This window comes from Danio rerio, chromosome 9 (assembly GCF_049306965.1).
Source record: "Danio rerio strain Tuebingen ecotype United States chromosome 9, GRCz12tu, whole genome shotgun sequence".
Classification (NCBI taxonomy): domain Eukaryota; kingdom Metazoa; phylum Chordata; class Actinopteri; order Cypriniformes; family Danionidae; genus Danio; species Danio rerio.
Genome location: NC_133184.1, coordinates 20,027,234 through 20,045,028, shown reverse-complemented (window position 1 = coordinate 20,045,028; position 17,795 = coordinate 20,027,234). Strand labels below are relative to the sequence as shown.

General features: G+C 35.6%; 1 protein-coding gene across 5 annotated transcripts in view; it reads left to right on the top strand.

Moving 5' to 3' along the window:
• The window catches only part of enox1 (ecto-NOX disulfide-thiol exchanger 1), a 260,708-nt gene that overhangs the window by 126,868 nt on the left and 116,045 nt on the right, over window positions 1–17,795 (top strand). For 2 of the 5 annotated variants that reach the window (XR_012385266.1, XM_073912588.1), the window contains exon 3: window positions 4,087–4,119. The exons of the other annotated variants lie outside the window; for them this stretch is intronic. The gene's annotated coding sequence lies outside the window, so the exon portion shown is untranslated. The remainder of the gene's footprint in view (window positions 1–4,086; window positions 4,120–17,795) is intronic. 5 annotated transcript variants of the gene reach the window in all.

The window sequence follows — 17,795 nt, the reverse complement described above, 5'->3', positions numbered from 1 at the left end:
CTTTTGATTTGGTAATAAATTCTCTTGTCTAAAATCTATTGAGATTGCTATGAGTTTGTTTGTAAATGTGTGTTGTTTTGTGTATGTTTTGATTTTTTAGTTAGTTTAGTTAAGACGTTTGATATGTTAAGGATGTTTCTTTTCATGCTTATCTTTTGATTAGTTTTGTTTAGTTTGTTTAGGCCATGGTGCTCAACTGGAAAAAGGTTAGAGGAAAGTCCTTACCCTAGGTGGAGGAGTTCAAGTATCTTGGGGTTTTGTTTAATAGCAATGCGCTCAATGTATCGGTTCGTTGTGGTAAAGAAGGAGCTTAGCAAAAAGGCAAAGCTCCCGATTTACCTGTCAATCTATGTTCCTATGGTCATGAACTTTGGGTCATGACCGAAAGATCTTGGATACAATTGGCTAAAATGAGTTTCCTTCACAGGGTGGCAGAGCGCACCCTTGTGGATAGGGTCAGGAGCTCTGTCGCCCGGGAGGAGTTCAGAGTAGAGTTGCAGCTCCTCCGCATCGAGAGAAGTCAGCTGAGGTGGCTCGAGCAGCTGTTTCGAATGCCTCTTGGATGCCTACCTAGTGAAGTTTTCCAGGCATGTCCCACCGGGAGGAGGCCTCGGGAAAGACCTAGAATACACTGGAGGGACTAGATCTCTCAGGTAGCCTGGGAACTCTTCGGGATCTCCCCGGAGGAGCTGGAGGAAGTGTCTGGGGATAGGGAAGTCAGGGGTTCTCTCCTAAGACTGCTGTCCTCATGACCCAGCCCCGGAAAAGCGAATGAAAATGAATGAATGAATGAATGAAGGTACAATATTTTCACTTGTTTTTACTGGTACTATGGGCATTGAATAATCAATTACAGTGATATTCGATCTTCAGTGGTTTCTTTTTCCATTTACTGGTTACACGCACACAAAACTGTTACTGTATATGTTGTCAAAAAATACCCTCAGTTTATGAATAACATCGAAAGGACAAAAGAGTTGTGCATGAGTTAGTGTGAATGAGTGTGTATGGGTACTGGAAGGGCATTACGCTGTGACAACCCCTGATAAATAAGGGACTACGCAGAAAGGAAATTAATGAAGATACTAGGGCCTTAAACTTCTGTGTGTTTCCTCACACGCTACTGTTGATGTTAGTATCAGTGCACTTTCCTCCTCTTGGATTGGTGTCAGTGTCTTTTCTCATTTCGAGTTCTCCTCCGTCAGTTGGCGGAAGTCTAGTCATTCGGTGAGTGATCTTAAGAGCTCCTCTCTTTTAGTGCTTTGCGCTCCTCTGACTCCGTTCAGGACGAGCAGATGGAGACTTGCATCCTTTTGTTCGGATGCAGCGTCACACTCTGCTTTTTATCCAAGCTAAGTAGTGGGAGATGCAGAATCTTAGCTTTTCTTAAAGGGATAGTTCACCCAAAACTGAAAATATACTCACTATTTAGGCCCAATCCCAATTCTATTTTTTACCCCTACCCCTTCCATTTTCCTTCCCCTTGGCCCATACAACCGAGGGTTAAGGGGAAGAGCTTCAAAATTTACCCCCTAAGAATTAAGACGGCACTAAAGCACCTGCACAAGTCATCATATGTCATCGCCATCTCATGCTTCATATGAATTCAGATGATGGCGACTGCTGTAGTGATTCCAGTTGCATTATCTTTTAATATTTATCTTCAGGAAATGACTGAAGGCATATATTATGTTATCATAATGATCTAATGTGACAATACCACTAAGCCACTAAGCCACTAAACTTTCTGACAGGGGATTCGAGTGTCAGAATGTTGTGGGACAGCTGTACAGAAGTTATTATTAGGGATTATAGATTGCGAATAGATTGCGAAATTTTGCGTCTTTTATTTAACCATTTTTTTAAAGCATGATGGTAAAACACAAACGCGGTTATGAATATGTTAAAACGTGTGTGTTTCTTGTAAAAATTTGTAATAATGACAAAAAAATACTAATTTGTGGACCTCCTTACTTCCGGGTGCAGCCGTGGCTGGCGATTTCTGGCAAATTTTTTTTACCCCTTGGTTTCGAGAATGGTCCTGAAAAATCTTCATTCGTAGGGGTGTATACCCCTTGCCCTTAGCCCTACGCCTTCAAGCTAAAGAGAATTGGGACACTACTACTTTCTCACAGGCATGCGCAAAAGGAGGGGTAGGGGTAAGGGAAAGGGCTAAGCGGTAGAATTAGGATTGGGCCTTACCCTCCTTTACAACTCTTTATGAGTTTCTTTTTTTTTTTTTTTGTAGGACATAACAGAAGATATTTTGAAGAAAGCTGAAAACCTATTGACTTTCATAAAACAAATACTATGGATGTTAATGGTTACATGTTCCTAACATTTTTCAAAATATCTTTTTTTAATGGAAGAAAGAAAGTCATGAAAGTTTGAAACAAGCAGTGGGTGAATAATCCCTTTAAGGCCAAAGTCTGTTGCATTATGGATGTTTAAGGGATAGTTGAAAGCTTTCTAAGTTAGAAAGCTAAAAACTTATTGACTTCCATAGTAAGAAAACCAAATACTATGGAAATCAGTGGCCACAGGTTTATACAATTTTTCTAAATATCTTCTTTAATGTTCAACAAAATAAATAAACTCATGAGGGTTTGAAACAAGTACATGTGCTACTTTGAAGAAATCAGAAAACCACAGTAGGAAAAACAAAAACTGTAGAAGTCAATGGTTACAGGTTTTTAACATTTTTCAAAACATCTTCTTTAATGCTTAACAGAAGAAAAAAAAACTCATAAAGGTTTCAAACAAGTGAACTTACTGACTTTCATAGTAGGAAAAACAAATACTAAGGAGGTCGATGGCTACATTTTTATATACTTTTAAAAAATATCTCCTTTAATGTTTAACAGAAAGAAACTCATGAAGGTTTAAAACAACTATGTATTATACTTTGAAAAAGGCAAAAAAACCTGTACAATTGACTTCCAAATTTTGAAAAGCAAATACTGTGGAAGTCAATGGTTACAGTTTTATAACGTTTTTAAAATATCTTCTTTAATGGTTAACAGAAGAAAGAAACTCAAGAAGGTTTGAAACAAGTAAACAGTGGGTGAACAATCTCTTTAAGGCCAAACTCTGTTGCATTGTGAATGTTCAAGGGATAGTTCACCCAAAAAGAAAATTACCTCACCAATTACTCACTCGTGTGTGGGTTTTAAATCTTTATGAGTTTCTTTTTTATGTTACACAAAAGAAGATATTTTAAAGAAAGCTGAAAACTTATTGACTTCCATAGTAGGAAAAACACTTGCTATGGAAGTCGATGGTTACAAGTTTTTAAGATTTTTCTAAATATCTTCTTTAATGTTCAACAGAAGAAAGAAACTCATGAAGGTTTAAAACAAGTACATGTGATACTTTGAAGAAATCCGAAAACCTGTAACCATTGACTTCTATAGTAAGAAAAACAAATACTATGGAAATCAGTGACTACAGGTTTAAAACATTTTTCAAAATATCTTCTTTAATGGTTAACAGAAGAAAGAAACTCATGAAGGTTTGAAACAAATAAAACAGTGGGTGAACAATCCCTTTAAGGCCAAACTCTGTTGCATTGTGGATGCTTAAGGCAGAGTTCCCCAAAAAGAAAGTTACCTCACCACTTACTCACTCGTGTGTGTTTTAAATCTTTATGAGTTTCTTTTTTATGTTACACCAAAGAAGATATTTTGAAGAAAGCTGAAAACTTATTAACTACGAAAAACAAAAACAATTTGGAACATTTTTCAAAATATCTTTAATGTTTAATGAAACTCATGAAGGTTTAAAACGAGTACATGTGATACTTTGAAGAGAGCCGAAAACATGTAACCTCTAAACTTTTGACTTTAATAGTAGGAAAAACAAATACAATAGAAGACAATGGCTACAGGTTTGTTACATTTTTCTAAATATTTTCTTTAGTGTTTAACAGAAGAAAGTCGTGAAAGTTTGAAATAAGTATGCATGATAATTTGAAGAAAGCCAAAAATGTGTAACCATTGACTTTCATAGTAGAAAAAAAAAACAAATACTGTGGAGTATCCACAGGTGTTGAGCATTCTTCAAAATATCTTCTTTTGTGTTTCAAAGAATAAAGTCAAGCAGGTTTGGAACAAGTAAAAGGTGAGAAAATTATGACAGAACTTTAATATTTAGCCTGAACTATACCTTTAATTCCAGATTTTACAGTGTTTTAAATACGGTCATTTCATAGAATACATTGACTAAGCATGGATTGGGCTTTTTGAGTCAGTCAGTGCAGTGTTGACAGTGGCTGGCTTAAATGAATCCTGCAATTTTCAGTGGTTTTTTATCTTTATGAAAGGACCTGGGTGTAATGGTGCCTTGCTAATGGTATTATTAGGAATAATTTGCACTAAGCTATGAAAGATACTGCGACCTCTTTTCCATTAAAGAGGAGTGCTGGTGTTGGTGTGCCAGTCTTTTCATAGCTCTGTTCCACTCAGAGAATGCTGTGATATATGCACCTAATGTCAGTCCACTTGCAAAACAGGACAGAAAACCAGGACACATCGAGAAGTCAGACAAGACAAGACAAGCAGGGGCTTAATTTGAAGATTATGTGAGTCATTTTTTTAAACAAGTATTTTTTTATTGTATTTTTTTTACTGTAGGATGACTAAAAACATTGTGGCTTTGCACTGCTTTGTTCTTTTAATCAATGTAGCAGCAGTATTGGCTCAATAACTGTGGTATAATAGGGTGAGCTATCTGACTGACCAACGGCAAACTGTTTGGAAATTTGTTAGAAAATTCATCCAGTAGTGAGTTAGTTTGTTAAAAAAAAAAAAAAAAAAGGTAGTAATGTCTGAATTTGATTTCATCATGATTTTGAAGTGTGCATATGATGAAAACTTTACTATCCCATGAGTGCTTGGAAGAGAATTTGTGAATGACAGTAAAATTAAACTATGTCTGGATATTATTAATGCTACACACATGTATACAATGCAGAACAAACATTTGTAAAGGTCAAAATTACTACGAAAAAAACCAAAACAATATAAACGAAAGTTTCTGTAGCTCTTGATTAAGAATCATCTGTTCATTTACATGTTGAATTGGATTATGTGAACTTCGCTTCCACAGCTTTTGATGATGAAAATGTACAGTAATTAATAAGTATATAACGTTTTATATTTCAGTCCTGGCTTACTATTGGTTTGTGAACTTTTATTTACAAGATCACCCAAACATTTTGTTTGTAGTTTTAGATTACTATAACTGTAATTAGAAGTCACAAACTCTCATAATACAGTTTGAAAGTGTAAATGAACACTAATTAATCACTAAAGATGACAGTCCATTAATTAACTGATATTTTTAAAGTGTTGTTGAAAAAGAATGCAAATTCAGATGCAATCAGTGAATTGTTTTTTTTATTATTTTTTTTTTTTACTCAGTTATAATTACTTGTATACAAAATATGCCTCTTTAAAAAAAAAAAAAAAAAAATCCTAAATTCATGTAGAATTAAAGATGAACTGGGACTATGGGGCCAGATCTGTCTCAAAAAAAAAAAAAAAAAATATATATATATATATATATATATATATATATATATATATATATATATATATATATATATATATATATATACATTTACAAAATAATATTCATACATCCAGAACACAGTTCACATTTACAAAATCCAATAAATCCACAAATCTAATCTGTAAATTCAAACAAATCATAAATACACAAATCCAATTCTTTAACTCAGAACACGGATTACAAATACACAAACCCAAGTCGTAAATTCAAAACACAATTCATAAGTACACAAATCCAATTTGAATACTTATGAATTGAATTTTGTAAATGTGAATTGTGCTGTGCAAGTATGAATTTTATTTTGTAAATGTATTGTTTTTAAGACTGATCTGGCTCCATATGAGAACTTTATATTGAAATTATGATTTGATTATGTAGAAAAATGTATATCTCACAATTCTGACTTTTTTTCTCAGGGATGTTAATTTATGTCCAAGTGACCATCTAAATATGTCTTCCATGTTTCTTCCATGCAAATAAATGAAAAGTACTTCTTTTTTGCCATAAAAGTACTGAAATACTCATGTTAGAATGCACATTTCAATGTTTTTGCATCTGAACTCTTTAAATATACATTTTATAAAGTTTATCATTTGCATTGGGGTATAAAATGTCCCACATATGTGTTTTCATTTGAGAGACACACACAACTCTGAAAGATAAAATCAGAATTGTAAGTTATAAAGTCAATTATCTGTGGAAGGAACAAGTGCTCAGAGAGTTCATGTATTGGGGTTTATGCCTGGAGATTGTTCAAGTGTCATTTAGCATGCACATTATCCTCTGCCATAAATCTGACATTATGCACAGGCTGCAGGTTGAGCATATGATGCGTTTGCACCAACATATTAGATACATATCATGGAGCACTGATAAAGTCTCAGTGTTTTAGTGTTCAAGTTCCACAAAGTTAAAGCTATTTGCTGTTGTACTGCATGCTGTGCTGAGCTTTTTAAACTGATGTGAGTATAGAATGCGTTTGGTCTTAACATGGGAAGCATGTGGGACGTGTATCATCTGTTCCATGGGCTCAGGCGAATAAATAGATTGCATATATGGAGCATGGCAGAAAGCACGTACTCATGATGTTCTCAGAGGTGGAATGTGTGGCATTTTGGATCCTTTAAATGGATGTGGACAGAGGAACAAAGCTATGGAGGAAAGACTTTTAAAAATGCTTTTCAGTTATATATAAATGTAGTCTAAAATATTGGTTCAATTAAAAGAAACAAAGGAGCAGACAAACAAATAAGTACAACACTGTGCACCACACAAAAATAATAATGAGGTACAATTCTAAAAATAAAAAATAGGGAAAAAGGGAAAAATAGATTAGCTAATTGGTTGGTTGGTTGGTTGGTTGGTTGGTTGGCTGGCTGGCTGGCTTGCAGGCTGGCTGGTTGGTTGGTTGACTGACTTACTGACTGACTGAATTAATTAATTAATTACCAACCAATTAGCCGTCCATCCATCAATTCATCCATCCATCCATTCATTAATTACCAACCAATTAGATGGTTGGGTGTTTGGTTGGTTGTTTGACTGACTGACTGACTGACTGACTGACTGACTGACTGACTGTCTGAATGAATGAATAAATGAATGAATGAATAGATCCATAACAGATGGATCAATTGATGGATATTTGATAGACTGGATGGATATCTGTTTTTTAATTAATTAATGTTTGATAAACGATGGATGGATGAATAGATGGATGGATGGATGGATATACGGACGGACGGACGGACAGACGGATGGATGGATGGATGGATGGATGGATGGATGGATGGGTGGATGGATCGATGGATGGATCAATCAATCAATCAATCAATCTATCAATCCATCAATCAATCAATGATGCATGAATTGATGGATGAATGTTTGATAGACCTGATGAATGGATAGATAGACGGTTGACTGACTGACTGACTGACTGACTGACTGACTGACTGACTGACTGACTGACTGACTGACTGACTGACTGACTGACTGACCGACCGACCGACTGACTGACTGACTGACTGACTGACTGACTGAATGAATGAATGAATGAATAGATCGATGACAGATGAATTGATTGATGGATGTTTGATAGACTGGATGGATGGATGGATGGATGGATGGATGGATGGATGGATGGATGGATGGATGGATGGATGGATGGATGGATGGATGGATGGATGGATAGACGGTTGACTGACTGACTGTCAGTCAGTATCAATGAACATTGAACAAATGTACTTACCATCATTAACAATTAATTATTTATGTATTTCAATAATAAAAACAGAAACTATATAAGTCAGTAGCAAATCGTCACCTTTGAATTAAAAGTTTCTCTTTGCATTCTGAATAATTTTAAGATATTGAGCTTCAAAGTTTTTGCATTCCATAGCAAACAGTATGTGTGTAACATTTGTTTTATAAATAAAAAGTCCTAAAACAAAAAAACTCCCATAATGTACATTTGTCATTTAATAAGAATATGCTATAAAACTATTTGGGAACTGAAGTGGAATCTTCTGGAATTAGAAATTAAAGCTAATAAAATCAATTCACATCAAAATGATTTATCTTTTCACTTCCCTTAAAAACAGTTGGAAACTATCATGTGTCTTCCACATGCTTAACACATTTCAGATCCCTTTTTTTATTTTAGGTCACTTCTTTTCTCATTACAGTCTCTTGATTTGTAGTGGTGCACTTGTTTGGGAGTGGATGCGACTTAAATGATTCAGAAATGTCAAGTGAGCCCATGAATAATAAAAGCAACATGGGTTGTGCTGTAAATATTTCATGGCATGTGAAAGTGAGTCGGATGCTCCATGGGGTTTGTTGGTAATGACCAGGGTGAGAGAAGCACAGACTGATAAGACGAGAGATGTGAAGGGGGTTCATGCAGTTTTTTTTTGTTTTTCGTTGTGCTTTATCCCATACTGCCTTCTGGACTTTATGAGGGAGGAGAAGAGGCTATATTGAGCCATGTTTGTGATGCTACATTGGCTTCACGCTAAGGACACATTACCCGCAGTGAGATGGAGATGAGGGAGGGATACTCTCATGCTCTTGCTTAGTATGCATGGTTTGAATTTTTTTACCCACAGGACAGAAAAATCACAAATGAGATTTTGTGCTGGTTGTGCTGAAAAATTCTGCATCCACAGGCGGCATTTGTAGATAGGAAGGCAACAAGGGCCCAATCCCAAATGGCACGTTAAGCTCTTGTGGGTACCTATGAGTCATTTATGGCGTATTGCTGTGTCAAGCGAAAGTGTGCCACAGTGCTCAAATAGGACACGCTACAGTCTCGTATACTTAAGGGAATGCTACACGTAATGAAAATGACCCCATAATTTACCTATATGACTTTTTTTTTTAGATGAACACAGTCAGAGTAGTTTTAAATTTTATCCTGGCTCTTCATGATGTATGATGTTGGTTAGTGTCCAAAAACACAGAAATACATCAGTAAACTAACCTATACACTACCAAGGGGGTTAATGCATGTCTTATGAAGTGGATTAATGGGTTTTTGTAACAAAACCATTCAGAATTTTTCAATGATAAATTTCAAACACTGACCTCTGGCAGCGCTACTGTATGTGCAACTGATGTATACATTGTATTTTATGTTTTTCAAATGTGGCAAATTATATTGTGAAACAGGATATTCATTAAGACAGAGCAGTGTCGACTTGATTTTAATCTTCAGAAATCGATTAAATCCCTCCTCTCATATGATTGGAACATGTAAAGTGGTGTTACCACAATACACTCTAAAAAGTGCTGGGTTGGATTTTCAACCTAAATGTTGGGTTCGGGCCATTGGGTAATAACACTGGGTTGATTTTATCCAATTTGGATTGGCAGACATTCCAATCTGTAACCCAACTGCACTGGGTTATGTCATGGGGGAACACGTGATGCATGTAAACAAGTTTCTGTGGGTCGCAAATTTTCTGATATGATTTCACCTGACTAGTGAAAATTCTTAGAAACTCTTCCTGATTTCCCAACCTCCCCTCACCACCTCACTATTAGTAGGGACCGTAATGAATCGTGATTTTGAGGGTCTATTTCCAGGTGCTGTATTTTAACTCCTCCTAGGGATTTTGTCAGATCAACACCAAAATTGGGTTTTTATTATCTAAGCGCCTTGGCAATGTTAAATTGAGAAGAACTAGATTTTTCATCGAAGGGCGTGTCCGTGGCGGCCTCTCAAACTTTGACGATTTATCACAAAACAGGAATTTGTTATAACTCAGGCATGCATCCTTCGATCTGCCTCACAATGCACATGTTTGATAAGAGTCCTGACCTTAACACGTTTACATGTCAACATCCAGATACAGTTATAGTGCCACCTGCTGGCAACAGGAAATGACATGTTTTACAGTGTAACAAACTCCTCCTACAAATTATATCACATCAAATCCATGTTCCATTAGTTTAGTCCAAAAGCCTTTGTGATGTTAAATTTTGAAGATCTAGAGTTTTCGCCAAAAGGCAAAGACAAAGTTAGTGCTTCGCCACAGAGGAAGAAGTACTTATAACTCAGCCACAAAGTGACTGCTTCCAAAATCGCATACTTCCATACTATACAGTACAGTTCGCTAAAATCAGTATGCGAGCCGAGAACTATGTCTAAATTTATAGAATTCGAAAGTCTGTATGCGAGAGGTGCCCGAATGACTTACTACCTTCGGCGAGATTCTGAAGTGTGCATCCCATGCCAGAATTTATGAATGGGAGTGAAGCGACGCAACTGATGCAGGTAGGTCTCGTGACCATGACAAAATGGCAGATGTAGTACATCCGAATTCCATTCATACGTTTCCTATTCATTCTGTATTGAACATACTTTTCTAACGGCTGAGTACTACGTTTAAATTCAAAAGCAGTACCTAATGAGTAATAGGCGGTTTCGGATGCAGCCAATGTCTGATCTGCTTGAAAATTCACAGGATTAATGAGATTTCTCTCATGAAGACTTCTGCATGTCAATACTGAGTCACAGTCATAGCGTCACCTGCTGAAAGAATGAAGTTTGGCATGAAGCTGTGATTTTCTCAGGTGTTTTTTTTTTATATATATATTTCAGCTTAAATTAATATTGTTTACTGTTCTCTGTCATCCTGAGGCCACTGGGTGGTGCTGAACCTGAGAGCGAGGTTATTATTATTGTTTTGACTCCTCATTATTAGAAGTATTTCTACCATTGTCATTACTCAGGTTGTTGTTGTTGTAGTAATAGTAGCAGTCATTGCAGTATTTGTAGTAGTAGCTGTGGTTGTTGAAGTAGTAGTAGTTATAGCAGTAGTTGTAGTATCAGTAGTTGTAGATGTTGTAGTAGTAGCAATAGTAGTAGTAGGTGTTTTAGTAGAAGTAGTAGCAGTCATAGTTGTAGTATCAGTAGTATTAGATTCAATGGTGTGGTCCAAAAAAAAAGTGGTGTAATATTACCCACCCAACCCAAGTTGTAAAAAATAATATTTATTTATTTATTTATTTATTTATTTATTTATTTATTTATTTATTTAACAGTGACTGTTTTGACTATTGACTTCTGCAGAAGGAAAAACAAATACTATGGAAGTCAATAGTTACAGCTGTGCAGCTTTCTTCAAACTATCTTCTTTAAAGTATCTTCAGAAAAAAAAAAAAAAAAAAAACAAGACGAACGGGTTTGGAAGAAGTAGAGGTTGAGTAAATGATGACAGTTTTCATTTTTTGGGTGAGCTATCCATTAAAAAAAGGACAAATATTTTAAGTTTAAAGTTAGATGCTTATAGTCTAATTCTATTCAATAATTTATGCTTATCTAATAGCAGACCTGGAGAAAGGCTGAGTATATTAAGCTCTGGTAAAACCTGGGTAAAAGCCAACTGTTTAACTCTAAAGGCACTTGTAAAATGAGCCTATTAAAAAGTATTTATTTTAATACTATACAAAAGTATTTTTCCATGTATTAAATAAAACTGCCACATTTTTAATTCAAAATGGCATAAATATAAACATATTTTCAATAAACATACTGTTCAATCCTGTGCATGAATGTATGATATAGTTATTGCCACAAGTGCTGTAATGTGTTTTATAATCATAGTGATTTTTAAATGTTCGTCAAGAGTTGCATTTTCGCTGGAGGAAACAGCTGAGATGATGAGGGAAGCACTGAGGAAACAGTGGATGGGGAAACCCGATTGGTACATATGATACAAGTGTTTTATAGAAAAGAACTGCAAATATGCAAATATTATAACAATCTATCGATAAACATACACCTTCTGCTCTCACTCTGCACAGCTGTAGTTAGCTGATTAGTTTGCTGATTAAATAAAAAATGAGTTGATAACGGAGTGGATGTCTGCCGCCGTTTCCATATCAAATTCAAAGGGAATTGAGGTGATCATTTAGTAGTGTACAGTTCATAAGGTAAACACAGTTTTAGGGGAGACTGAATAGAAATAAGGGGGCCTAAAGCGACGCCCATGCTGTTTTATAATTTTTACCTGAATATTTCAGTGAGACATGATTTAGTTGACTTGTCGTCATCTTTAAAAACTCACAAAATTTTCTCAAAGCTGCTGCAGTCGTTATGGGGCAGGGAATGGCACAATTTAAACAAAATGCAGCAATTGCAACTAATTAAGATGCGAGTTAAAAAAAAAACACTTGGTATACAGTTAAAAGGGACGCGAATACACATAAATTGGGGAAGTCTAATTAACAAAACCAGTGAGTATACAGAGGTTATACACAATAATTGACTTCTTATTAATTAAGAAGTCATAATACCCATTACCCAAAGAGCTTGTGGAAAAAAGTAGGCATACAGAGTAAATGTGTGTATAATAATAATAATAATAATAATAATAATAATAATAATAATATCAATAATAATAATAATAATAATAATAATAATAATAATAATAATAATAGTAATAGTTGCAATCATTATTGTTATTACTATTTTTATTTTTATTATTGTTATTATTATATTTCCTTACATTTATATAGCGCTTTTCTAGACACTCAAAGCACTTTACACATTGAGGGGAATCTCCTCATCCACCACCAGTGTGCAGCATCCACCTGGATGATGTGACGTCAGCCCAAAATTGTTTATTGCACAGATAGTTGCAGTCCTTTTTCATCAGTTTTAAATAAATGTGCTTCCCTAATAACCCTAATAACTTCAGCAGAAAGCCAATGGGTATTAATCAATTTGTGAAGCTCAAAAATGCTGAAAAGAGGTAGCTAACAGATTATTATGAGCTATTAGATATACCCATGTCATATACAGACAAAATCTCTCTCTCACCTGTGTCTGATTCAATGTGGGAAGGTCGAATGAATTTTAACTAAAGAAAATAACCATAATTTTACTCATTCAGTCGAAAAAATAACTGTTATTATGTAATAAGTTTGTTCATGGTTTACACAATCAATCTTATATCAATTTATAGGCTTATATCAATCTTGTCTACTACTGGGGATGTTTTATCCACTTTGAGGTGATTTTGAGTTCTAATTTAGCCACAACTTTCAGCAAAATGGAATTATTTTTACTGGCACATCCTACTTTGACACACATTTTGGGAAAATACTTTGAATGTTTTTTTAAAAATTCAACAATACACTAAAATTTCATTACAAGTACATAAGAGTTAAAGAGCAAAATAGATAAAGAGAACAAATAATTTCACAGAAATAACTAAAACAAATCATGATGTTAATAATTTAGACGCTATAATAATGTGTGTATGAAATTATTAGGCAATTGATTATTTTGACTATATCATCATTTTATCCACAAATTTCAACTCCAAGCTATATAAACTTGAATGCTTCTTGGTTTTAATGCATATCAAGTAATGTGTATTTGTGTAACGAGGGAGGGTGTGGCCTAAGGAGATCAATGCTCTATATCAAGGTAAGCATAATTATTAGGTAGTTTCTTCTCCTCAAAAAAAAAAAAAATAAATAAAAAATGGGCCAAAAAACTCTGAAAAGTTTATAGTTGTAAAAAGTCTTTCACAGGGATGCAGCGCTCTTGAAATATCTAAGATATTGGGGTGTGATCACAGAACCATCAAATGTTTTGTAGTAAACAGTCAACAGGGTCGCAAGAAACTTGTCGAGAAGAGAAGAGGCAAAATCACCACCAAAGATTTGAGAGGAATCAAACATGAAGCTATACCAGAAACCCATTATTTATCAGTGCTGCCATCTTCCATAAGTGCAACCTACCTGCTCAAAAAGTATGAGGTGTTCAGTTCTCAGAGACATGGCCATGGGGAACAAGACTGAAACCTGACCACCTCTGAACAAAACACATAAGTTGAAGCATCAAAAATGGGCCAAGAAATATTTGAAGACAGATTTTGTAGACTGATGAGATGAGAGTAACTCTTGACTGACCACATGGATGGGCCCATGTTTGGATTAGTAGAGGACACAGAGCTCCACTCAAACACCAGCAAGGTGGAGGTGGAATACTGGTATAGGCAGATATTATCAAGGATGAGCTAGTTGGACCTTTTCAGGTTGAACATGGACTCAAAATCAACTCTCAGACCTATACTGCCAATTTTTAGAAGACACTTTGTTTAGGCAGTGGCACAGGAAAAAGTCTGCATCTTTCAAGAAGACTTTAATTTTATGCAAGACAACGCTCCATCACATGCGTCAAAGCACTCCACTGCAAGGCTGGACAGTAAAGACCTCTTCTTCACCTGACTTAAACCACATTGAGAACTTTTGGGCGCTTCTTAAGCAGGAAATTTACAGTCAAGTTAAACGGTACATATTGTTTTTTTTTTTTTTTTTTTTTTTTTCAAAAATGTTGATTTATAAATTTTGAGCTTGTTTATTATTCTCACTTTAACAAGTGAAAGTAAATGAGCTGTTAGTGAGATGGGAAAATCTTGTTTTTTCTTTAGTTGCATAACTCTGTACACTAATAGTTGCCTAATTATGGTATACATGTAGATATTCTCTTAAGAAAGAAAAACTTTACTTTTACAACTTAAATGTTCAGGTTTGAGACTTTCTTAACATTTTGGATTGACCAAGAGCTCTGTAGTTGTACAATAACAAAATAAATCCTCAAAAATATAACTTGCCTAATAATCCTGCACACAGTGCATGTGCACCTTTACACAAGCACCTGACACATTTCTTATTTCCATGCCAGCTATCACAACTCATAAAACTTTTCACCAGTTATCCATTTTCTGCAAGTAACAAACAAACACATTAATACTGTATCTAATCAAAGTTGTGATATTATTGTTTGGCAATTAAAGGGAGCCGTGTCGCGCTCCTAAGTTGATATCCGCGTGTCAGATTTGAATAATATGCTGTGGATTGGAGTGGCGGAGAAGGATGCGTTTGGCATACTGATGATGATACTTCACTCTCACAGCCCCGCTGGGGATGAAGCGCTGCACTTTCACCGCATATGGGATCCATTATTGGAACCCGTATTAAACAGCTTAATGGCTCCATCCCCCCAGACTTTGATTTCCAGGGTGATATAATGCATGGGGATGGAGAGAGCTGGAGGAGGGGATGGGATCTGTCTCTCGCGCGCACTGTGACCCATCAGCGGTTGACGTCTGTCAGTTTGATGGAAGTCTGATGGGTCAGCTGTAAGTCATTTCGAGCGGATGCGCTGACAGAATGTCTCAAAGTGGCTTTAAGGAGCTACACGTCCTTGAAGGCATTTCCTGCAGTCTTGTTACGCCAGCTGCAGAATCTATTGGGCCCAGTGTGACGGTAAAGGTTTGCACATTATTAGGCTCTGGTAATGAGAGTTCCTGTGATGTTTCTCCTCTAGTGATTATCATTACTATTTATAGTCTCGCTCTATCTGAGAAGGCATTTGTGGTGGTGCGTTTGGCTGGAGCTTTGGGAACAGAGCTGACTTCCTTAGCTGCGTTAAATAGGGCTAATAAAAGTGGCTGTGTTGTGGCTGCGGTTGAAATCTTTGCAAAGGATGGAATCAGCTGGAATTCTTTCTCTTTTTGAATTATTTCTATGTTTTGGAACATGATCTGTTTATCTCATAGGATACATTTAATTTAATTGTTTTAATGAAATCAATCAATCCAAGTTCCACATACACAGTGAGTGAAATATATGCGGAAAATAGCTAAGGAAAACTATCAATGTTGTATGACTAGAAAGCATTTGGGTTATCAAACGCAGCCTGAGGCGTGCATATTTAAGATTTCAGAGCTTTTTTATGATCTTAGAGGTGCATATGTGTTTTTGTGATGATGTCAGCTGCTCATCAGGTCTGGATAAATTACCTAAAGTAGGCATACATGCAAATGCAGAAGGCGTGGGCCCATGAGTCTCATCACTGTTTGTTTTGTCTTCTGATTGGCTCATTGTCCACCAGGGTTTTCCACTTCTGGAATTTACTTAAAAACGAGGAAACATTGGTTTCTGAGGCTCACAGTATATTTCCAAATACAATTTTTTTTTTTTTTTATTATTATCATTCTACTATGCCTTGGTATACCTAGACTTTTATTATAGGGCACCTTTAAGGTATTTCAGTATGATGCAATTTAGTTGCTATGTGCTTTTTGATTGGATAGGAGTCACATGACTGATTTTTGCACTTGCCAATCTCTTCAGACAATAATAAATAAAGTAGTGACAGCAGTTTGAAGGAAAAAAAGTGGAGTAAAAGTACTCAAGGGACAGTAAATGCACACTTTTTAAAACTACTTAGTAAATTAAAATTTCTGAGAAAACCTATTTATAGTATTTGTAACTGGTTACTTTACACCACTGATGAATACTAAAAAGGTATCATGTTGATGCTACATATTACAATACATATTTTTACATATTATGAAAACAATACAGTTTTCCCACTGTTTCCCCATGTTATCCATCCTGCTATTCTTTGTTTTAAAACATATACTTAAAGGTGCCATATAATGCATTAATACATGTGTAATTATTCTCTGATTTCTAAATAAAAGGCATGGCTTAGGTAAGTGTAAAAAACTCTCCAGAAATGGTTTTACAGGTCCATTTCCTAACTTAGGACTAATCATATGTCAGTTCTCAAAAAATAGTAGATTCCTTTTTAAATGAGAATCTTTTCAACTGAAGTGGCAGAGAGGTTTATTTTAGCTAGGAGTGAGTGACCACTTTATTTAATTCAGTTCAATTCACGTTTTTTTGTATTGCACATTTTGCAATAATTATTGTTTCAAAGCAGCTTTTCAAAGGGTGGCCATTATTGCATTTCAATCAGATTAAGTTAAAGTTACAATCAAATATATGCTATTATGTACAGATGTAGTACATCTACCATTTTATTGGTTATTTGTGATTTCTATGTATACATGTTTAATGAAGTGTATTTGTGTATTAAGTGTATGTGTTGTCCTGTAAGTCCTCAATGGTTGGGATCATCACTTCCTCTCTTTGTATGAGTTCTCCTTGAAGACTTCTATGGTTGGCATCATCTCTTTTTATGTCTTTATGCCACCAGAGTAACCTAGTTTATGTCTGCTTCTGTTTTGTGGAAAAAATATAGGGCAAACTTGCTAGCTTAATAAAAGCAACTTTAAGTCAAAATTTGTCAGGGGTATAAATAATTTTAAGCTTGACTGTATATTTCTTACAAGTGGGTACACAGAGATAAAGTTCTAAATGCAGCTTTAGGATCTGACCCTGCCAACAGGAGCAAACAGTACAACATGGGTAATTTAATAGAGAAACCTAGAAAGAGAGGCAATGGTCAGGTCAGGTCAGGCAGAAAACACTTAAAAAATCCCAAAACAGTCGAAAATCAAAACACATGTAAATACCAAAAAACAAGAAATAGGAAACCTCTGGGTGATGCACACTAACAGTTATACAAGACTCAGCAAAGATGTGTTTGAAAGTGAGATGTATGTATAGTCCTGGTACACAGTCCTGAATATCTGGAACTGGTGTGTGTGAAGTGCATGATGGAAAATGTAAAACAACATTGATTCATTTGGAACCGAGTCCACTAGATCCTTTCAGAGGTGCACCCAGCTCTGTGAGTTCATAAACTACTCCAGAAACTAAACCTGAATGATGGAATCTTTCAGCAGTGCTTCTGACTGATCCAAGCCCAGTTTGTTCAACTGTTGCTTGGTGCTGGCTGTAGGATTTCCCCCCGGGACACCATCAACACGTGCTACGTCGAAAGCATACCT